The sequence below is a fragment of the Homarus americanus genome, unplaced genomic scaffold, assembly GCF_018991925.1.
Source record: "Homarus americanus isolate GMGI-L3 unplaced genomic scaffold, GMGI_Hamer_2.0 scaffold40248, whole genome shotgun sequence".
Taxonomy (NCBI): domain Eukaryota; kingdom Metazoa; phylum Arthropoda; class Malacostraca; order Decapoda; family Nephropidae; genus Homarus; species Homarus americanus.
In genome coordinates, this window is record NW_024712526.1 from 589213 (window position 1) to 598515 (window position 9303).

Genomic DNA, 9303 nt, shown 5'->3' on the forward strand with positions numbered 1-9303 from the left:
TACGAGATAAAACAACATCGCCGAGCAGAAAGTGAGGTACTCTGACACCACCGCACACCACACTACTGGGGTCCCTATGACCACGTGAGGTCCTTCATATCAACACCAGAGGACGAGTCACTATACCACGTGAACACCACACCACCCGGGGTCCCTATGACCACGTGAGGTCCTTCCTATCAACACCAGAGGACGAGTCACTATACCACGTGAACACCACACCACCGGGGTCCATGACCACGTGAGGTCCTTCATGCCAACACCCGAGGACGAGTCACTATACTACGTGAACACCACACCACCCGGGGTCCCTATGACCACGTGAGGTCCTTCCTATCAACACCAGAGGACGAGTCACTATACCACGAACACCACACCACCCGGGGTCCCATGACCACGTGAGGTCCTTCATATCAACACCCGAGGACGAGTCACTATACTACGTGAACACCACAACACCCGGGGTCCCTATGACCACGTGAGGTCCTTCATCAACACCAGAGGACGAGTCACTATACCACGCGAACACCACACCACCCGGGGTCCCTATGACCACGTGAGGTTCTTCCTATCAACACCAGAGGACGAGTCACTATACCACGTGAACACCACACCACCCGGGGTCCCCATGACCACGTGAGGTCCTTCATATCAACACCCGAGGACGAGTCACTATACTACGTGAACACCACACCACCCGGGATCCCTATGACCACGTGAGGTCCTTCCTATCAACACCAGAGGACGAGTCACTATACCACGTGAACACCACACCACCCGGGGTCCCTATGACCACGTGAGGTCCTTCCTATCAACACCAGAGGACGAGTCACTATACCACGTGAACACCACACCACCCGGGGTCCCCATGACCACGTGAGGTCCTTCATATCAACACCCAAGGACGAGTTACTACACCACGTGAACACCTCACCACCTGGTGTCCCTATGACCACGTGAGGTCCTTCATATCAACACCCAAGGACGAGTATTACACCACGTGAACACCTCACCACCTGGTGTCCCTATGACCACGTGAGGTCCTTCATATCAACACCCAAGGACGAGTTACTACACCACGTGAACACCACACCACCAGGGTCTGCGACCACGTGAGGTCCTTCATATCAACACCCGAGGACGAGTCACTACACCACGTGAACACTACACCACGCGGTGTCTCCATGACCACGTGAGGTCCTTCATATCAACACCCGAGGACGAGTCACTACACCACGTGAACACTACACCACACGGTGTCTCCATGACCACGTGAGGTCCTTCATATCAACACCCGAGGACGAGTCACTATACCACGTGAACACTACACCACACGGTGTCTCCATGACCACGTGAGGTCCTTCATATCAACACCCGAGGACGAGTTACTACACCACGTGAACACCTCACCACCTGGTGTCCCTATGACCACGTGAGGTCCTTCATATCAACACCCGAGGACGAGTTACTGTACCACGTGAACACCTCACCACATGGTGTCCCTATGACCACGTGAGGTCCTTCATATCAACACCCGAGGACTAGTTACTACACCACGTGAACACCTCACCACATGGTGTCCCTATGACCACGTGAGGTCCTTCATATCAACACCCGAGGACTAGTTACTACACCACGTGGACACCTCACCACCTGGTGTCTCAATGACCAGCCCAGGCCCGGGCCATCAACTGTAAACTATAATAATTTGTATGTTCAATTCATGTTCCTTCTTCTTTCAGTAATGAAAGCTTTTGTTAACCGACCCACCCACCCCATGTCTTTGTATGTAATAAGTCATCTTGTTCAATGTATATTTTCAGCCTTCGGGCTGCAGAACTTTTTCAATAAACCGTTAATTATTATTATTATTATTATTATTATTATAATTATTATTATTATTATTATTATAATTATTATTATTATTATTATTATTATTATTATTATTATTATTATTATTATTATTATTATTATTATTATTATTATTATTATTATTATTATTATTATTATTATTATTATTATTATTATTATTATTATTATTATTATTATCATTATCACACACACACACACGACCATTAATGACATTAACATTTATCAGACAATATACTGATGGTAAACCCTTTCACTACAGGGACACCACTTTTAATATCTTATTTGGTTAACGTCAGCCAATTTTATTCAGCACAGAGGCCCCGTACACAGTGGGTTAAAGCACAAGTAATCGTTAACGTTATTAATGCACGGCCGTGACCACTCCCACACACTCACTACCACGGAACAGGTTTTGGATAATTTCCTGCTTTCTCGTGCTCTCTCTCTCCCTGTACTGGGGAGCAGGCAGCGTGACCCACCCGACGTAGGCTCCCGTGTTACCAAGTTTGGCGTCAGTGGCCGTGAAGCCGCCGAGAGACCTGCACCACAGACCCCACACACCCACCAACGCTCCTCACCGCCATTGTTCACCTCTCAACATGTGTAAGTACTGGATGTATGTTTGAGTAAAGACTTAAGTGTATTAGTATTATAAGTGTTAATACCCGTAAGTGTCTTTAAGTTCCTCACAAACTCGACATCTTTGTTGAGGTTTTAAGTCACACAACACTTTATGGTTCGTAAAAGTCTTTTCATTTATGGCAGATGTATTTCAGCCTTTCGTGTCGACCCCACCACACTAGACACTCCAGGTTCTTAATAGCAGATAATATCATAGCTGTTTCTTGATGTAAGATCCAGAAGCTATTTGACAAGAATCGACCAATCAGAAAAAAACAAAACAAAGTCAATGCGTGTGTCAGGGGTTGGTACTGTACCTACGAATTACTCACAGGACACAAGATACGGTTCGGCTATATACTATTTACAATTTCCCCCGCGAGGGTGCTAGTTTATTGGGCACCCCCTTGCATCCTGTGCAAGGCGAAGCGCGGAAACGTTTACAGCGTCCAACAGGGAAGTTCATGCTTGCCTTCTTGACTCATGCATTAAGGGCGCAAGTGCCTGAAGGGTCATGGGTGTTGTCAGCAAGTTACATAAAGTGACAGAATGATGAGTGTGTGGGGGGAAAATTCCCGGTACAATTTATCTGTTTATGGCAAAGTGTGGCATGTCCCTAATAATGTCAAGTGCCAGGCCTGTCACTAGGAGGAGGGATATCTGGTCAGGGAGGGAAGAGGTGTTGGCAACGGCTGGGGACCTGTAGGAGGAGGTCATAGGGCAAGTGAGGATGTAGTGAGAGAGGGTGTGAGAGTCGGGTTGACCATTTGTTTTTTAATTTAGGGCACAAGTACAGTCCCTTGGTGTTTGTGTTTACAGAGTCCCTCGGTGTTTGTGTTGACAGAGTCCCTTGGTGTTTGTGTTTACAGAGTCCCTTGGTGTTTGTGTTTACAGAGTCCCTTGGTGTTTGTGTTTACAGAGTCCCTTGGTGTTTGTGTTTACCAAGACCCAGCTTAATCTAACCATATACAATCGTAATTTAACTCTAACCTAACCTAATCAGACCTAATACTAACCTAACCTAACCTAACTTAACTCTTAATCATCCTAAACCTGACTTAATCGAACTTAAGCAGCTAAACTCGATCGGTAATCATGGTAATAATCACGGTGAGCCGAGCCTAACCTAACCTAAGCTAACCTATTGTAATATAATCTAAGTTAAGTCAGTGTTAGTTTCGTTAAGTTTAGTGTTAATTCGGTTAAGTTAGGTTATAGTGTTAATATGATCAGTTATAGCTGGTAATTATTTAGGTAAAGTCCTGTAGGTTAAGTTCATGTCAATTTGGTTAGGTTAGTGTGGTCACGTAAGTAAGGATGGTGTTAGGTTAAGTTATAGGTTTGTGTCAAGTTAGGTTAGGTTAGGTTTGGTTGGTGTTAAGTAAGATTGTAGGTTAGGTTAGGTTTGGTTGGTGTTAAGTAAGATTGTAGGTTAGGTTAGGTTTGTATTGTTAGGTTAGATTAGTGTTAAATAAAGTTGGGTTCAGGTTAGGCGAGTTATTTTTTTTCGTTTGGTTAAGTAAAGCAAACTAGCTAGGTTGAGTTAGGTTGGACAGCGTTAGATTGGCGGCTAGGCCAGAGCGATAGGTTAACCCAGATAGCGAGAGAATTTGCTTTGAACACTGTAACTTGTATTTCACACACACACACATATTGTGGTGATTCTTCCCGCTCACACACTGCACAAGCCATCTTAGTCAGACGTACAGGTCACCCACCTGAGTCACCCACCTGAGTCACCCATCCATGTCACCCCTGAGTCATCCACCTGTGTCACCCACTGTCACCCACCTGATCATCCACCTGTGTCACCCACTCTGTCACCCACCTGAGTCATCCACCTGTCACCCACTCGGGTCACCCACCTGAGTCATCCACCTGTGTTACACCACTCATGTCACCCACCTGAGTCATCCACTGAGCCATCGCATCAGTCACCCACCTGATCATCCACCTGTGTCACCCACTTGTCACTTATTCCACCTAGGTCACCCACTGTGTCACCACCTGAGTCATCCATTGTCACCATCGTGTCACCCACCTGAGTCATTCCACTTGTCACCCACTCGTGTCACCCACCTGAGTCATCCACCTGTGTGTGTCACCCACCTGAGTCATCCACCTGTGTTACCCACTCGTGTCACCCACCTGAGTCATCCACTTGAGTCACCCACTCGTGTCACCCACCTGAGTCATCCACCTGTGTCACCCACTCGTGTCACCCCTGAGTCATCCACCTGTGTCACCCACTCGTGTCACCCACCTGAGTCATCCACCTACCCACTCGTGTCACCCTGTGCTATTTTAGGATGTTATTGTCTCCCAAAAATTTTAACCAGTGATTGACACGAGTGATACCTGGCTGGTGGTTATTGACGTACCTCTCTCTCTCTCTCTCTCTCTCTCTCTCTCTCTCTCTCTCTCTCTCTCTCTCGATTCACCTACCTCGTCTCTCTCTCCTTCTTCCTGTTCTTTCCTCTACTCCTGTACCTCCTCCTCCTGTTCCTGTTCCCACCCCTCCTCCTGTTCCTCCTCCTACTTTGTTCCTTCCTCTCCCTGTTCCTTCCTCTCCTCCTCTGTTCCTTCCTCCTCCTCCTGTTCCTTCCCTCCTCCCCTGTTCCTTCCCCCTCCCCCCTGTTCCTTCCTCTCCCCTGTTCCTTCCTCTCCCCTGTTCCTTCCCCTCCCCTGTTCCTTCCTCCTCCTGTTCCTTCCCTCCTCCTCCTGTTCCTTCTCGGCCACGCCAAGTCACATCACCAAGTCAACAATGAACTGGTGATGAGGAAGATATGGAAGACTGATACTGTTCCCCACACAGACACACACACACACACACACACACACACACACACACACACACACACACACACACACACACTCACTACGTAAAATGTTCTCGCTGGGACCGACTCATCTTAACCCACCCTTGAGTACGATGATGTAACTTGATACGATGATATAATTTGAGTACGATGACCTAACCTCTAAGAATGATGACTTAACCACCTTCAGCACGATGATTTAACCCTTTAATGATGGCTTAAACCCTTTGAGAATGATGACAACCCCTTCAATGCAATGACTAACCCTGAATATGATGTTATCCTATTAAATGTATTAAATCATCATACTAAAGGGCTTAACAGCACAACACAACACCAAATACAATACAATACAACACAATACAACACAACACAACAACAAAAAACAACACAATACAACACAATACAACACAACACAACACAACACAACACAACAGATCTAAAAATATAATGAATCTGAAATGAATGTGAACTTCCTGCAGTGATCACCATAAATACAGTGACACTCTTTAAGGTGATCCGAGGGTGTGGGTGTTCCTCGCTGCCTTGTTACTTGTCAGCATCAGGGGCAGTAAGAGGCAGGTTAATTGAGGTAGATGGTCTTGGTGGTTCACAGGTAATGTCCGTTTTACCTTGGGTGTGTGTGTGTGTGTGTGTGTGTGTGTGTGTGTGTTACCTGTATGGAGTGTTGAAACAAATATTACCTGTACATTGTCTTTGTATGAAAACAAACCATATCATGTGTTGCACTGAAATAATTACTGAACATTATTCTTACCTTCATCTGAGATAGACCATGAATTTAGAATATTTAGAATAAAAATAAATAAATAAATTATCTTCATCTGAAAAAATGCCTTGTGTTGAAGAGTGAAAGAGACATAAACTTTATCTTCATATGAAATAAACTTCACATATGTAGAAGAGAAAGAAATATACATATGTACTCCGTCTGACACCTGATAGAAACATATGATTGTACTAAAATACATAAACCTAATCTCTACCTTAAAAATAATCACTGTACTACCTACATAAAACCACATTTTAACTGTTAGTTATACTTTGGTTAAGCCTGAACATTGTAACCTAACCTAACCTAACCTAACCTAACCTAACCTAACCTAACCTAACCTAACCTAACCTAACCTAACCTAACCTAACCTAACCTAACCTGACATTTACTTCAGTACCTGACCCGGTACTGGCGGGTCAGCAGTTAGTAACATACATGCATTAAATATATAAAAATAAACCTGTTCCCGGACAAAGCAAGGCTCGGGAATCAAAGTTTTATTTACTATGTATAATTACAAATAATATCGCCACGTGTATTAATTTAATTAGTTTTTTAGTTCCAAGTAACAGTGAATATTGTATAAGCGATTTTCAATTTCTGGAACTATTCTAACATTACATGAGCAATATATATCAAACCTGCGTACTGACGTCTGAACCTGTGAAAACATAAACCAGTGTTAAGTTACAAGTATTTATTAAAGCTATTATATTAAAGCTCATAAATATTGCTTTTTGAGACTGCTGCCATGATGAAACAAACCATTAGGTTATAATCTCTTATTCTCTTCACCACATGAAGGTCATGCCGACTCCATCCTCAACATTTCTAATAACTGAATCATTTCTTCATACAAGTATAAATCACCGAGAGATTTAAATAATGCCAAAATCCAGTCATGAGAGTAATGCGTCTGATTATTTCACGTCCATTCTTCGGCTGTCAGAGACCTTCAGTAAACTGTCTCCAGAACTAAACAGTGCCCCCCTGTACCCAGGGTGTTAGCTGGTGGGTGAAGACAGAAAGATCCCCAAAATCAATATATTACCTTATAGAATCAATAACTTGCCCCACTGTTTCTACCAGAGGATGACAGGAAACCATTCACCTTACTTACTACGCCGTTCTTTAAAATATATCCATTTCTAGGGTGGTCTACCCTGCCGCCTGCCCTTCCTCATCCGTCAGGTCCATAAGTATTCTACAGACAGACAACACAACTATCATAAGAAGAGGTTATCATGATGCAACCTCTTGATTACGATGACTTAACCTCTGATTACGATGACTTAACCCCTTCAGTACGATGACTTAACTCCTCCAGTACGATGACTTAACCTCTGATTACGATGACTTAACCCCTTCAGTACGATGACTTAACTCCTCCAGTACGATGACTTAACCTCTTGATTACGATGACTTAACCTCTTGATTACGATGACGAACCCTTCAGTACGATGACTTAACTCCTCCAGTACGATGACTTAACCTCTTGATTACGATGACTTAACCCTTCAGTACGATGACTTAACTCCTCCAGTACGATGACTTAACCTCTTGATTACGATGACTTAACTCTTGATTACGATGACTTAACCCTTCAGTACGATGACTTAACCCCTCCAGTACGATGACTTAACCTCCTTGATTACGATGACTAACCCTTCAGTACGATGACTTAACTCCTCCAGTACGATGACTTAACCTCTTGATTACGATGACTTAACCCCTTCAGTACGATGACTTAACCCCTTCAGTACGATGACTTAACCTTCAGAACGATGACTTAACCCTTGATTACGATGACTTAACCCCTTCAGTACGATGACTTAACCCCTTCAGTACGATAACTTAACCCTTCAGTACGATAACTTAACCCCTTCAGTACGATAACTTAACCCCTTGAGACGATGACTTAACCCTTGAGTAACGATGACTTAACCTCCTTTCAGTACGATGACTTAACCCCTTGATTACGATGACTTAACCCCTCCAGTCGATGACTTAACCCCTTGATTACGATGACTTAACTCCTGATTACGATGACTTAACCCTTCAGACTATGATGACTTAACCTCCAGTACGATGACTCAACTCTGATTACGATGACTAACCTCTTCAGTACGATGATTCTAACCCCTTCAGATACGATGACTTAACCCTTCAGTACGATGACTTAACCTCTTTGATTACGATGACTTAACCCCTTCAGTACGATGACTTAACCCCTTCAGCATGATAACTTAACCCCTTCAGTACGATAACTTAACCCCTTCAGTACGATAACTTAACCCCTTGAGTACGATGACTTAACCCTTCAGTACGATGACTTAACCCTTGATTACGATGACTTAAACCCCTTGAGTACGATGACTTAACCCCTTCAGTACGATGACTTAACTCCTCCAGTACGATGACTTAACCTCTTGATTACGATGACTTAACCCTTGAGTACGATGACTTAACCCCTTCAGTACGATGACTTAACCCTTCAGAACGATGACTTAACCTCTTGATTACGATGACTTAACCCTTCAGTACGATGACTTCTAACCCTCTAGTACAGATAACTTAACCCCTTCAGTACGATACTTAACCCCTTCAGTACGATAACTTAACCCCTGGAGAACTATTTGACTTAACCCTTTCAGTACGATGACTTAACCCTGATTACGATGACTTAACCCTTTGAGTAACGATGACTTAACCCCTTCAGTACGATGACAACTCCTCCAGTACGATGACTTAACCTCTTGATTACGATGACTTAAACCCTTCAGTACGATGACTTAACCCTTCAGTACGATGACTTAACCCCTTCAGAACGATGACTTAACCTCTTGATTACGATGACTTAACCCCTTCAGTACGATGACTTAACCCTTCAGTACGATAACTTAACCCCTTCAGTACGATAACTTAACCCCTTCAGTACGATAACTAACCCCTTGAGTACGATGACTTAACCCTTTCAGTACGATGACTTAACCCTTGATTACGATGACTTAACCTCTTGATTACGATGACTTAACCCTTCAGTACGATGACTTAACCCCTTCAGTACGATGACTTAACCCTTCAGTACGATGACTTAACCCTCCAGTACGATGACTTAACCTCTTGAGTACGATGACTAACCTCTGAGTACGATGACTTAACCCCTTCAGTACGATGACTTAACCTCCAGTACGA